The 12438-nt window shown below is 47.7% G+C and overlaps 1 protein-coding gene across 2 annotated transcripts in view; it reads left to right on the forward strand.

Moving 5' to 3' along the window:
- GFOD1 (Gfo/Idh/MocA-like oxidoreductase domain containing 1) overlaps positions 1-12438 on the forward strand; it is a 100570-nt gene that overhangs the window by 12901 nt on the left and 75231 nt on the right. The window contains exon 1 of one of the 2 annotated variants that reach the window (XM_081523743.1): positions 1853-2005. The exons of the other annotated variant lie outside the window; for it this stretch is intronic. The gene's annotated coding sequence lies outside the window, so the exon portion shown is untranslated. Of the gene's footprint in view, positions 1-1852; positions 2006-12438 lie in introns of those variants that run through there. 2 annotated transcript variants of the gene reach the window in all.

The raw sequence follows: 12438 nt of genomic DNA on the forward strand, positions 1-12438 counted from the left end.
AGACGGGAGTTCAATCCCTGGGTTGGGAAGATCCCCTGGAGAAGGAAATGGCAACCCACTCCAGTATTCTTGCCTGGAAAATCCATGGACGGTGGAGCCTGGTAGGCTACAGTCCATGGGGCTGCAAAAGAGTCAGACACGACTGAGCAACTTCACTTTCTTTGTTTATGGCCCAAGGGGTGAGGCAGGCCTGGGGCTGTGAGTCACTGGGTGAGAAGGGATGGGTGATCTCCTTAGAGAAGGACACTTCAGTGCATGAGAGGTGGACTGCCTATCCGCCTTAGGAAGCAAGAACCTCTTGTGATGACCTACGTAATGACCAGGAGGCAACTGCAGAGGAGTCGGCTGTTGTGGGAGTTGATTTTATGGAGCAGCCCCAGTGGTGGGATATACCCTTAATTCTTGACTAGGGACCCAGGAGGTCCTTGCTCGGTGGGTGCACTGTCTGGCTAGGCTCTTAAAAGATCCCCAAATGTGAAACACTGTGTATTCATTGCTCTGTTTCAAAAGGAAAAATTCTTTCCTTTTCCAAGTTTCCAAAAAAATCATTGAATCTAGTGTCATCTTGTAGAAATTAAAGTGAGGTATCGGAATGCTTTTGTCATCAGTGGAAAAGTTGACTAGTTTTTAAAAAGGCTGCCTGTCCTCCTGTGTGGGGTTGAGTCTTGGCTTTTCCACATTTTACGTGGCTGGGGCTCCTGCACTTTACTGAGCCTCCGTTTCTTTATCTGTAAAACAGAGATGATAAACATACCTAACTCAGAAGGTTATAGACTTAAATAGGGATTTGTTTAAAGTTGATGCTCAAAAAGCATGGGAATCCTGCTTAATCAGGACTTAGGATGGTGCATTAGTGTCCATTCATTCTTCCCTTGAGCCAGTCTTTATTGAGCACCAGCTGTATATCAGGTGGGGCTTCCCTGGTGGCTTAGACAGTAAAGAATCCGCCTGCAATGCAGAAGGCCCAGGTTTGATCCCTGGGTTGGGAAGATCCTCTGGAGAAGGGAATGGCTACCGGCTCCAGTATTCTTGCCTGGAGAATCCCAGAGCTTGGTGGGCTAAGTCTATGGAGTTGCAAAGAGTCAGACATGACTGAGCGACTAACACTGTATACCAGGCACTCTCTAGATCTTTGCAATACTGTAGTCACTGAGCATACACGGCTGTTTAAGTTTGCATATATTAAAATTAAATAAAATAAAGAATCTGGGTCCTCAATTGCCGTAGCCACTTTTTAAGTGCTCAAAGGCCACAGGTGGCTGGCTGCAGGCTACCATATTGGACAGTGCAGTGTAGAACGTTTCCATCATTGTAGAAACTTCTGTTGGACTGGGAAATTTGGCCGTGAGCAAAGCAGTCGTTTACACTTGATCTGAACAGGGATTTTTGAGAAATCCAAACTTTTGGGTGTGTTTCCTTTTCTCCCAGGAATGGGGTGCTAGTGATTAGTGGGTATTTAATGATGTGTAGGTAACACCTGCTATATTTGTTAGTAAGGACTCTGTTATTAACAAGAAGTCCTGGGGTAAGTCTCCTAAAATCCTCTTTAGAGGTCAGAAATGGGCAACCAGAGGTAAGCAACACAACTCCCCGCCTTGGGGGTCCTCGCAGGGACTTTGGATGGCAGGTGACCCCAGACGAGGCTGAGTGACACCAGAGCAGGAATGCAGGTTCCCCTCGCAGGAGACGATTCCTTAAGCCTCTCAGCAGCCCTCTGAGGTTTTTCTCGCCTTTGGCCAATGAAGAGCCCAAAGCACAGAGAAGGAAAGGGGCTTCGGAGTCTGCATCTAGGGGTTGGGGGAGGGACAAGATGGATGCCCCTTGATCTCGCGAGAACCCTGCGGGCCAGGCTGGGACTGGGTGGGGGAGCATCCTGCCTTCCCCCTCCGCAGCCTCCGCTCTGCAGCTCTGGTGGGGGACGCGGTTTCTGACTATTCCTCCATCCTCCCTCCATCCGAGGGCAAAGGCTACACAAGCGCTCAAGCAGATACGCCTCCACGAATAGGTAATTGCTATTTCGGTAATTTTTATTGCTTTTTTCCCCTTTCAAGTTCCACTAACTTTGTGAAAGCAATACCCACCTATGTGAGCGTTCCTTAGGGAACCGGGATTGTGAAATTCCAACTAATTGGAGCTTGGAGGCAGCAGTGGGTGGCTTTGTGATGTCTCTTGACTCAAGTCAAGGGCGGCATCAGGATTTTAGATGACTTGTCATTTAATTTGTTGTTGGCAGTGCCTCTCTTCTCCTACCTGGCTATGAATAATCAAAAGTGGGTGGTAGGAAACGAGATTCTTTCCCTGCCCTTTTCCAGAGGCACTAGAGGAGAAAACAGCAGCTGTAAACATTTTTTGGGGAAAAAACCCCCCATGCCACAAGGTTCTGTTTGTCTGAACTGTTCTCTCCAGCATCACCCACGTGGGGCGTTTGTTTACATGGCACAGTGCACTCTCAGGCCTGGGGACAGGTTGAGAGCCCCTGGGGATGTGGCCTGTCTGACTTCATATGCACAGCCGTTCACATCCAGGCTGCAGAGGCAGCCCAGCTTTCCCTGGGAGGCTGAGGTACCACAAATGCCACGCTTGTCTGTGGACCTGAGATGTAGCCACAAGTGCTGACCCTGGTGCAGTGGGCTGCCGTCCACAGCCTGCCCGCGTGCGAGTTCCATGGGGGATGTGCACTTGGCATCTGCTTTTCTCTTTTCCAGCCCCCATGACCCAGGATGATACCGAGAGATGCGCTTGACACTGACAGGTCCTGGGGGAGCCAGGGGACTTGCAGCGGCCACACCCTCCCACAGGGTGCCCCACATGGGTATACATCAGCTGTCAAACTAGTTTACGCTGTATGCATTATCCATCTATTGGATGCCTAGAATGTGTACAGCCTTGTTCTAGGTCATGGAGGGTGTTGAGAAGAGGTCAAAGACGTGTAAGATACGCTCACTGTTCTGAAAAGAACGTTTAACCTATCTAGAACCTACCCATCCCTTTTGGAATAAGCAGAGGAACTGACATTTTCTTTTTTGAAATTTTAAATGTTTTGTATTTTTTTAAACTATGAAAGTATGATAACAGATTTGCAGGAGACTTGGAAAATACAGAACAAAGTTACATATGAGGAGCTAACATGTTCTCAAGCACTTTGTTCCAGGTCCAGGGTCTGGCACAAGTGTTACTGCATTCCCACCTTACAACCAGGCTTCTTGGTCCGGCATGTAATGTCTCCGTCTTACAAGTGAGACGTTGAACTGGAGAGAGCTTGAATATCATGCATCGTTGACTTACCTAGGACACATTTTTTTCCCCCACACTTACCATCTAAAATAGGGACCTGGCTTATAATTGATGTCAGGTTGTAGTTTAATTGGCAGCAGCTTTTCTTTCTTGGTAATAAGTAAAGTCACCATCGGTTTTTGCAGCAGTGTCTTCGAGTCCGTGAAACACACTATTTTGTCAGGTTTCACCCAGCAGAGGAGAAGTGGAATCGCAATTCAGCGTGGAAGCGCCTGACTCCAAAGCTGGCGTGTCTACCAACACAATATGCTGCAAAATCCACGTGCCATATGTGCACAGGCCATAGGGCTTTCACAGACGAAGGATGAAAAGGGGGAAACGGTGACTAAATTGGAGCTCACGTCATCTGATTCCATCACTGGGGGGGACAATAGCTGGGTGGGGAACTGCAGGTGTTAAGCAGGATGTTGAGAGACTGAGAAAAGTGGTCTCATTGTCTTCCCTTCTCTCCTGGTTATTTTTCATTGTTTAAAGAGGACAGAAATAAATGCAAACTCCAGTGCAGACAAGATACAAATAGGAGTGAGGTGGTCCTCCATCGGTTCCCCGTGCTTTGGGCTGAGGGCCATGTTTGCACCTGCATGGATCCCCTGGGGGTGTGACTAGTGGTTGCAGGCACAGGCGCAGTGGCCTCTGCTGTCCTCGAGAAGTCTGATAGGAGACTCAGGCCAGCTCCATCCCCTGCACGGCGGAATTCTGGGAAGCCCCCAAGTGCAGGCCTGTGTTTACCGTCGACACAGTGCCCTCCGGTCAGCATGCTCAGGTATGAAGCAAGGGCTGTCAGAGTCCACGGCTGACCTGGATTCAATGCCAAGGACTCGGGGGCAGAGGGAGAAACAGCAGCCGCAGTTTGCAAGGCCTAGGCTTGGGCTGTAAGGCCTCTGCCTGCTTAAACAATTCTGATCTCATGATGGGTGTAGACCAGGTCATTCTTCCAAGCAGCTGATGGGAAAAGCAGAGAGACAGAAGGGAGACGGGTGGGTGATTTGGTGTCTCGTGGGAGGCCATGTGGGATGGTGGACAGAGACACTGATAGGCGTGGAGCAACCGATCCCCTACCACCCAAGGGAAACTGAGTCTCAGAGGAGTTGCGGCTGGTTGCCGTTCTCACGGCTGATCGTCGACAGCTGAGTCAGGACGGAACTGGGGTCCCTAGAGTCTGTTCGTTTTACCTTATCAGACATTTAATCACTCCAGGCCTGTGTTTCTCCAACAATGGAAAAAAAAATGGGAGATTGACTTCTGGTAAGCTCTGCTAGGGAAATAACTTCAAATAATAACTCTGAAAAAACCTGCACACACAATAGGGTTCAGTGAAGCCTTATTTGTGTTATGAAACACTAGGAACAAATGTAAATGTCCCACAGTAGGGGAGCAGTTAGGTAAATATAGTTCATTAAATACTAAATAGACTTTGGAATTATGTATGGGAAGACTATGTCAGCATGGGAAATTTTTATGATACAACTATAGGTAAAGAAAAGGGATATGAAAGTCATTGTATATGATGATGATAGCCTTGCTTAAAACACACTCTGGCCCAGAAAATTAAAGCCTGGTAGGTAATCAGCCAAAATCCTAATGATGGTTATTATGGGCCCATGGGATTGTGGATTTTTATTTCTTCTTTAAATTTTCAGTTTTTCAATGGTCTTAATAGAAAAAAATACATTGATTTTTTTTTTTTCTCCCCCCAGAGGAAAGAGACCATAACATAGGGAAGATGTTAGGCTGAAGTGACCCTCCAGTTCTTATATTCCGTGATCCTTAAAATCTGGGACAGCTGTCCCCAGGCATGTGCAGACGTTTGTGATGTGTAAAAACTAGTCCAGCGTTGCCCAAAGGGGAGAGATGGGCTTCCAGGAAGTGGGAGTGGATGCTTGAGGGCCTAGGAGCTCTGCTGTTGTTCAGGAAGGTAATCGGAAGTGACTCTGAATCCCAGGAGAAGCCACAGGCTCTTGGTTGTAGGGTGATTTATTTGTAATTCTAACCTTGTGCAGCCAAAGCCCAAACACTGCGGGAAAGAGCTGGGGCAGCCTGTTGTTTTCCTCTTCCTGCTGACCTGGCTCCAGAGTGGGAAGTGAAGCTCCTGCTGGCTTCAGCCTTCCAGAGAAACATAGAGGTGGTGAGGTGGAAATATTTCCAGTTTTCACTTCCCCTTTTCTTTGCGGAAGTCATACCTTTAGGCAAACCTGAGCTGGTGTAGCTGGTGCACAGCTTCAGAACCTTTGTTCTGGAAGCTTCATCATGGTCTGCGGGAACCCCGTCCTGGGTTGTGGCTGGAAATGTGAGCAACCAGAGGGTGTTGGCCCGGGGGCCTGGACAGGTTATTCTTATCCCGACAGCACAACTAATTAGCTGTGACCTTGGGCAAGTGACATCACCTTTCTAGACCTTTCATTACCTTCACGGTGAAATGCAGACGCCGGAGTCAGTTTATAAAGTTCCCACCTGGAACACTTGCATTCTAACAACTCACTTTAAAGGCTTGGCACTGACCGGGCAAAGTGATCTGTATCTGTGTTAGTCACGTCCAACTCTTTGCGATCCCATGGACTGCAGCCCTTCAGGTTCCTCTGTCCATGGGATTTCCCGGGCAAGAATACCGGAGTGGGTTGCCTTTTCCTTCTCCAGGGGATCTTCCTGACCCAGGGATCGAACCCGGATATCCTGCGTTGCAGGCAGATTCTTTACCATCTGAGCCGTCAGGGAAGCCCGGTGACTTCCTGGTGGAAGTGATCTGGGTTTGGTAGATATTTTTAAGTGCTGTTTTATTCCTACTGCTGTCATGTGGTTGGTTACCCTGACCTGTTGTTTGTAATCTGTTAGACAAACACAGCTCTCTTTTATACCAGGAAGATAAAGTCTCCCCTTTATCTGCAAGGGAGGAAATGTGTTCTGGGGGGCAAAGTGGCCTGACTGGTGTGGCTTAGTGGGAAGGCTCTTTGCCTAAGTTTGTGTGTGTGCACGCATGCGTGTCTGCCTACCTGCCTGCCTGCCCACATGCATTGTGCCGTTGATGGTGTGGTTTCTTTTTTTTCCTTTAATACCACTGCTGAGAGCTCATCTGTAGGGGTGGCTGCCACTACCAGCTGTCAAGCTAGTAATGCAGTGGGGTTTGGTATGATTTCTGAGCACAAATTTATTGACACAGTGGGTATTTGGGGTTAGCTTTGTCTGCAGGTGCCTCGTTAAGCAGATTGTCTTCCACGGCACTAAGGAAAGATATAGTTTTGTGCAAGAAGAACTACTGCATTGTCAGCAACAGATCAAAGACACATTCACTCCAAACAGATTCATGTCTCTTCGCCAGAAACATATTCACTGCAGGTCAGAACCTGTTCTGGGGACAGCTTATAGGAGGCAGTGACAGAGAACGTCACCCTGTCACACGTGAGCAAGCAGTAGTCTGGATGCAGCCACTTTTCACACGAGTGTCTGCCCAGGTCAGGTGCCCGCTGCACGTTAGTCACCCTTCCTAAAACATAAAGCACATGATGGGAGTAGCTGGGTGGAAAACCTGGTGTAACTGATCATAACCCCTTCCGGGGAATTAGTGAGCTTCACCTGTCCGTGTCAAGTTAAATGCAGAGAGGGTTTGAAAGGAAAAGAACCCTGTTTACTCCTCCTATCTTTTCTCCCTGTTATCTCCTATCTTCAGATGGAAAATCCGTGCCATGGTAACACTAAGCAGCATGATCATATCAGCTTGTGCCTTCCACAGGAATTACATGAGCAAAGAACCAGGGGCCAGGAGAAGATCAAGGCACCAATAGAGGCGGGATCTGTGTCTACGTAGGACATTTTTGAGTCACCCTAGCCCAGGGTGGCTCCTGTCTTTTCCAGCACTAATTTTACACCTGGTTTCAGTGTTTGACAGTCATTAAAAATGGGAAGGGTTCCTAAGATCCAGCCTAGACTGAGTGGTTCTTTGTGTTCATAGAACCTGGTCCTACTGGTTTGCTTTATAGAGGAGATGCTTGGTGTCATGACAGCATCGTGCGTCGGCTGTGTGTTGGATGACCCAGGTTTCGTTTGAAATTTGCTGACACTGCCTATGGATTTTTTCCCTCTCTCCTTAACATTTTTAGTGAGACAGGAAATTTTAGTGGTGCCCGATATTAACTGACTTTGTAGCTTGACCTTCTCTTCACTGGTCTCAATTTCTCTTATAAAACGAGGGGTTCATTTACGATGGTTCTCAAGCTTAGCTACACAGTAAGAACCCCTGGGAAGATTTTCAGCATCCTGATACCCAGCCTGCATCCCAGACCAATTACATCAGAATCTCTGAGGGTGGCAACTGGGCATTGATATTTTCACAAGCTCCTTGGAGTTCAAAAACAGTGCTTCTCAAACTTTAGTGTGATATGAATTACCTGAGTATCTTTTTAAACTTCAGATTCCAGTTCCTTAGGTCTGGGATGGGGATTATGCATTTCTTTTTTTTTTTTTTAACTTTTCAAATTTGTTTATATTTATTTTTGGCTGTGCTGGATCTTCATTGCTACGCACGGGCTTTCTCTAGTTGCTGCAAGCGGGGGCTACACTTCATTGCAGGCTTCTCATTGAGGTGGCTTCTCTTGTTGCAGAGCACAGGTTCTAGGCTTGCAGGCTTCAGGATTTGTGGCTCGTAGCCTCTAGAGCACTGGCTCAATTCAGTTCAGTCGCTCATTCGTGTCCTACTCTTTGCAACCCCAGGGACTGCAGCCCGCCAGGCCAACTCCCGGAATTTACTCAAACTCATGTTCATCGAGTCAGTGATGCCATCCAGCCATCTCATCCTGTGTTATCCCCTTCTCCTCCATCTTCAATCTTTCCCAGCATCAGGGTCTTTTCAGATGAGTCAGTTCTTTGCATCAGGTGGCCAAAGTATTGGAGCTTCGGCTTCAGCATCAGTCCTTCCAATGAACACTCAGGACCGATCTCCTTTAGGATGGACTGGTTGGATCTCTTTGCCATCCAAGGGACTCTCAAGAGTCTCCTCCAGCACCACAGTTCAAAAGCAAGAGCACTGGCTCAGTCATGCTCTTTGTTGCGCCTCAGCTGTAGAATCTTTCTGGATCAGAAATCGAACCCATGTCCCCTGTATTAGCAGGTGGATTCTTAACCAGTGAACCCCCAGGGAAGCCTGGGATTTTGCATTTCTAACAAGTTTCCAGAGGATGCTGGTACCTCCAGTTCATGGACCAAGCTTTGAAAAACAAGCTTTATAATCTAAATCTTAACCATGGTACAAGGCACAAGAATTATGTTTGCAAAAATGTGGCACAAGGAATAATAGACTACAGAAATGAGCAAAGAAGCAGTGATCATTTTGGCAGAAGAAATCGGGGGTTGCTGCACAGAGGAGGTGGCATTTGAGAGAATGCCTTGAACCGTGAGGAGGCTTTCTTGGGATAGAATATGAGTGTATGTTGGTCTGAGAAACTTGTTTCTCTAGAGAAGCAAGCAATGGGAAGTGTGTTTGTGTGCAGTTGCCACTTGAACATCATGGGGTTTAAGGGTGCTACCTCTCCACAGTCAAAAAATCTGCATATAACTTATAATTGGTTTTCCATATCCACAGTTCCTCTGTATCTACAGTTTTATCTGCATGGATTCAACCAATAGCGGATTGTGTGGTACTGTAGTATTTACTATTGAAAAAAAAAAACCCTGCATGTAAGTGGACCCACACAGTTCAAACCTGTATTGATCAAGGGTCAACTGTATGTGTGTATGTATTTATGTATGTGTGTGTATTCACACACATATATATGTGAATGAGAGAGAGATTGATTTTAAATTATCTTATGCAGTTGTGAACACTGGTGAGTCTGAAACCTGCAGAGCAGGAGAGCGAGCTGGAAACCCAGAGAAGAGCCAGTGTTGCAGTTCAAGTCTGAAGGCCATCTGCTGGCAGAATTCCCTCTTTTTAAGGGGAGCTCAACCTTTTCCTAGTAAAGGTCTTCAACTGATTAGACAAGGCCCACCCACATTATGGAGAATAATGTGCTTTACTCAGAGTCTGCGAATTTAAATGTTAATCTCATCTAAAAAATACCTTCTCAGAGACATGTAGAATAATGTTTGTTCAAATAACTGGGTATCGTTTCCTAGCCAAGTTGATGCATAATGTTTTCCACCCCAGTAAGGAAAAGTGAAAGTCACCCAGTTGTGTCTGACTCTTGGTGACCCATGGACTGTAGCCCTCCAGGCTCCTCTGCCCATGGAATTCTCCAGGCCAGAATACTGGAGTGGGTTGCCATTCCATTCTCCAGGGGATCTTCCCAACCCAGGGATTGAACCCAGGTCTGCTACATTGTGGGCAGATTCTTTAACATCTGAGCCACCAGGGAAATCCAATGAGGGAAAGAGTATTCCAGTTTCTTTTGGCCTCTGTCATCCCCTAAGATATATAACTATCAATATATCGATACAGAGAACATGTATGTATGCATCTCAATAAAGTAGAATCAAATTGAAAAGGTTTTATCCCATGACACTTCCCCTTATGTCACTGGCACATGATGCTGACATGATATTTTCTGTTCTCTGCTGTTTCATTAAGAAGAAAAGCTGGTCTGTCCCACTGACCCAGTTTTACAGCACTCAATAGAGGCACACCTGCAGTAAAAGTGAGACTGAAACCCAGGTGGAATGGAAAGAACTTGAGGAGTCTTGTGACCTGAAGGGATGCCATCCAGTAGAATTTCTGTGCTGATGGAAACATTATGTGCTCTCCGATGCATCAGTGCAAATGAGGAACTGAATTTTACATTTTATTCCATTTTAATTAATTGAAATGAGAGTCTTCTCATGTAGCTGGTGGCTCTGGTGGTGGACAGCATAGATCTGGGGGACTGCCCTGCCCCTGCCTCTCACTAGCTCTGTGACAGTGAGTCCCCACTATCACCGCAACCCCAGGACACCTGCCCCCACAGGCTGGCCACCTGCACCTTTCTGGAGTCTGGTGGTCAGGAGAGCCCGGCTTGATGGGGGCACACAGTTAATTAAGTGCCCGGGGCGGTGTTACAGATAACATGCTTTGCATTTTTTAAATGGTCCTTAAGAGACCTTTCCCTTCTTCCCTTTCAGTTGCTTGATTGCTCACCTGTGTGACTTGCTGGTTTGAAAAGAGAGATGCTTTCTGCTTAATGAAATCTTAGCCCGTCTTCACCGACATGGTGGCATTTGCGACCTGAACACAAGGTGCTTTTCTTTCATTGCTTGCTTTCTTGGCTTTCTTCTCCCCAAACAGGTATAATGGCCCAAAGGAAGAGGCCATTGGGAATTGGGAGGCAGAGGTTAACCATCAGACTGGGTTCTTTTGCTGCTGTTGTTCTATGTAGTTTGCAAAGCTGGTGATGACATTTGAGGTTTAGTGGACAGATTTTGTTTAAATTCTAGCAGTTAGAATTGGAAAAGACCCATTGCTCCACTGACCTCAGGCTCTGCTGGAAAAGATTAGGGGACCCAGGAAAGGATAGGGGAGGGATGACTTCTTCCTCACTCTCCAAAATGTTCTGGTAATAAGCATCCACCTTGACTGAGCTGGGGTTTGGCAGGATACATATGTCAGCTTCTTTTACTTCGCAGAAATCAGTTTCTTCTCAAGCAGGGCCTCACAGTTGACCAGATTGAAGGTGAGTTGGGTGAGAAGCTCAAGCCTGTTGCTTAGTGTTGAGCCCAGAAGTGAGCTGAGATGCTCTGCCAATTCATTTTGGCTCCAATGGGAGAGGTACAAAGAGGGATAGAAATTCTAAGCGCTAGTCGCTCAGATGTGTCTGACTCTCTGCGATCCCTTGGACTGTAGCCTGCCAGGATCCTCTGTTCACGGGATTTCCCAGGCAAGAATCTTGGAGTGGACTGCCATTTTCTCCTCCAGGGGATCTTCCCGACTCAGGGATTTAACCCAGGTCTTCTGCATTGCAGACAGATTCTTTACTGTTTGAGCCACCATCAGTATAGAAATTCTAGGAAGAGCCCTAATTCAAGACATTCAAACACTGGGAACAAAATAACCAGCCCCCTAATTGGAATTATTGTAAATGGCCCAGGCTCCTAAGAGCTTTTATCTTATTTACTTGTTGATTTCTCTCTGTATAAATAATGTTAAGTGTTAGTCGCTCAGTCGTGTCTGACTCTTTGCGATCCCATGGACTATAGCCCACCAGGCTCCTCTGTCCATGGGATTCTCCAGGCAAGAATCCTGGAGTGGGTTGCCATGCCCTTCTCCAGAGGATCTTTCCCACCCAGGGATCGAACCTGGGTCTCCCCCACTGCATGAAGATTCTTTACCATCTGAGCTACCAGGGTGTAGATAATGAGAGGAGTTTTAAACGGGTCCAATGATAGCAGTGAAGGTGAGCAACGTCAGAAGCCACTGCTCAGAAATGCAACCCTTTTTGTTAAAAGTATGTTTGTCGTGTGCCAGGCATCTCACTTAATTCTTACCACTGCATTCTTAAGAAGTGATGGTTTTCATTTATAGATGGAGAAACAGAGGGATTAAGAGGGGTTAACTTGCCCGATGTTACACAGCTAGGAATCGGCAGAGTCAGCACCTGGATCTGCTGTTGGGGCTTTAAGCTTCAGGCCTGACAGGCTGAAGGTGGCCCTGCTGTGTCCCAGAGTTTTGGTGACTCATTGGTACACACAGATGCGCCGATGGTGCAAGAGGTGTCCTGGGTGACCATCACGCCAGGAGCTGAGAAGACAGGTCCTTCGCTCGCTGGCTGTCTTGGTGGAGACAGCCCGGCTCCCCTGTGTTCTGAGAATAGCTGATTCTGGGGCGCAGTGGGGCGACGGACTTCTCTCTAAAGTCGGAGGGAGGGAACGCGCGGTGAAGGAGAGTGTGTACCCCATGCGTACCAGATACAGTGGGAGAGAGCCGCAGGCCGTGCGGACTCAGCTGACAGGAAGCAACTGCCGAAGGAGGGCTGGCAGTGTGAGGGCAGAGGGCACCGCCCTGCACCCGAGGTTGGAAGGTGTGAGCTGACAGGGGATGGAAAAACTAGAGGGGGAGGCGGCCCTGGGTCGCTCGCCGCCGCGGCCTTGCTGGAGGAATCGCCGCTGTGGCGGCTGACGCAGGAGACCCAGGGCGCTTCCCACGGCCTCGTGGCGAGGGCCTGTGCAGGGCCGTGCCTGTGAGGGCAGGTG

Source organism: Giraffa tippelskirchi, chromosome 8, assembly GCF_054371585.1.
Source record: "Giraffa tippelskirchi isolate mGirTip1 chromosome 8, T2T-mGirTip1v1.2.pri, whole genome shotgun sequence".
Taxonomy (NCBI): Eukaryota; Metazoa; Chordata; class Mammalia; order Artiodactyla; family Giraffidae; genus Giraffa; species Giraffa tippelskirchi.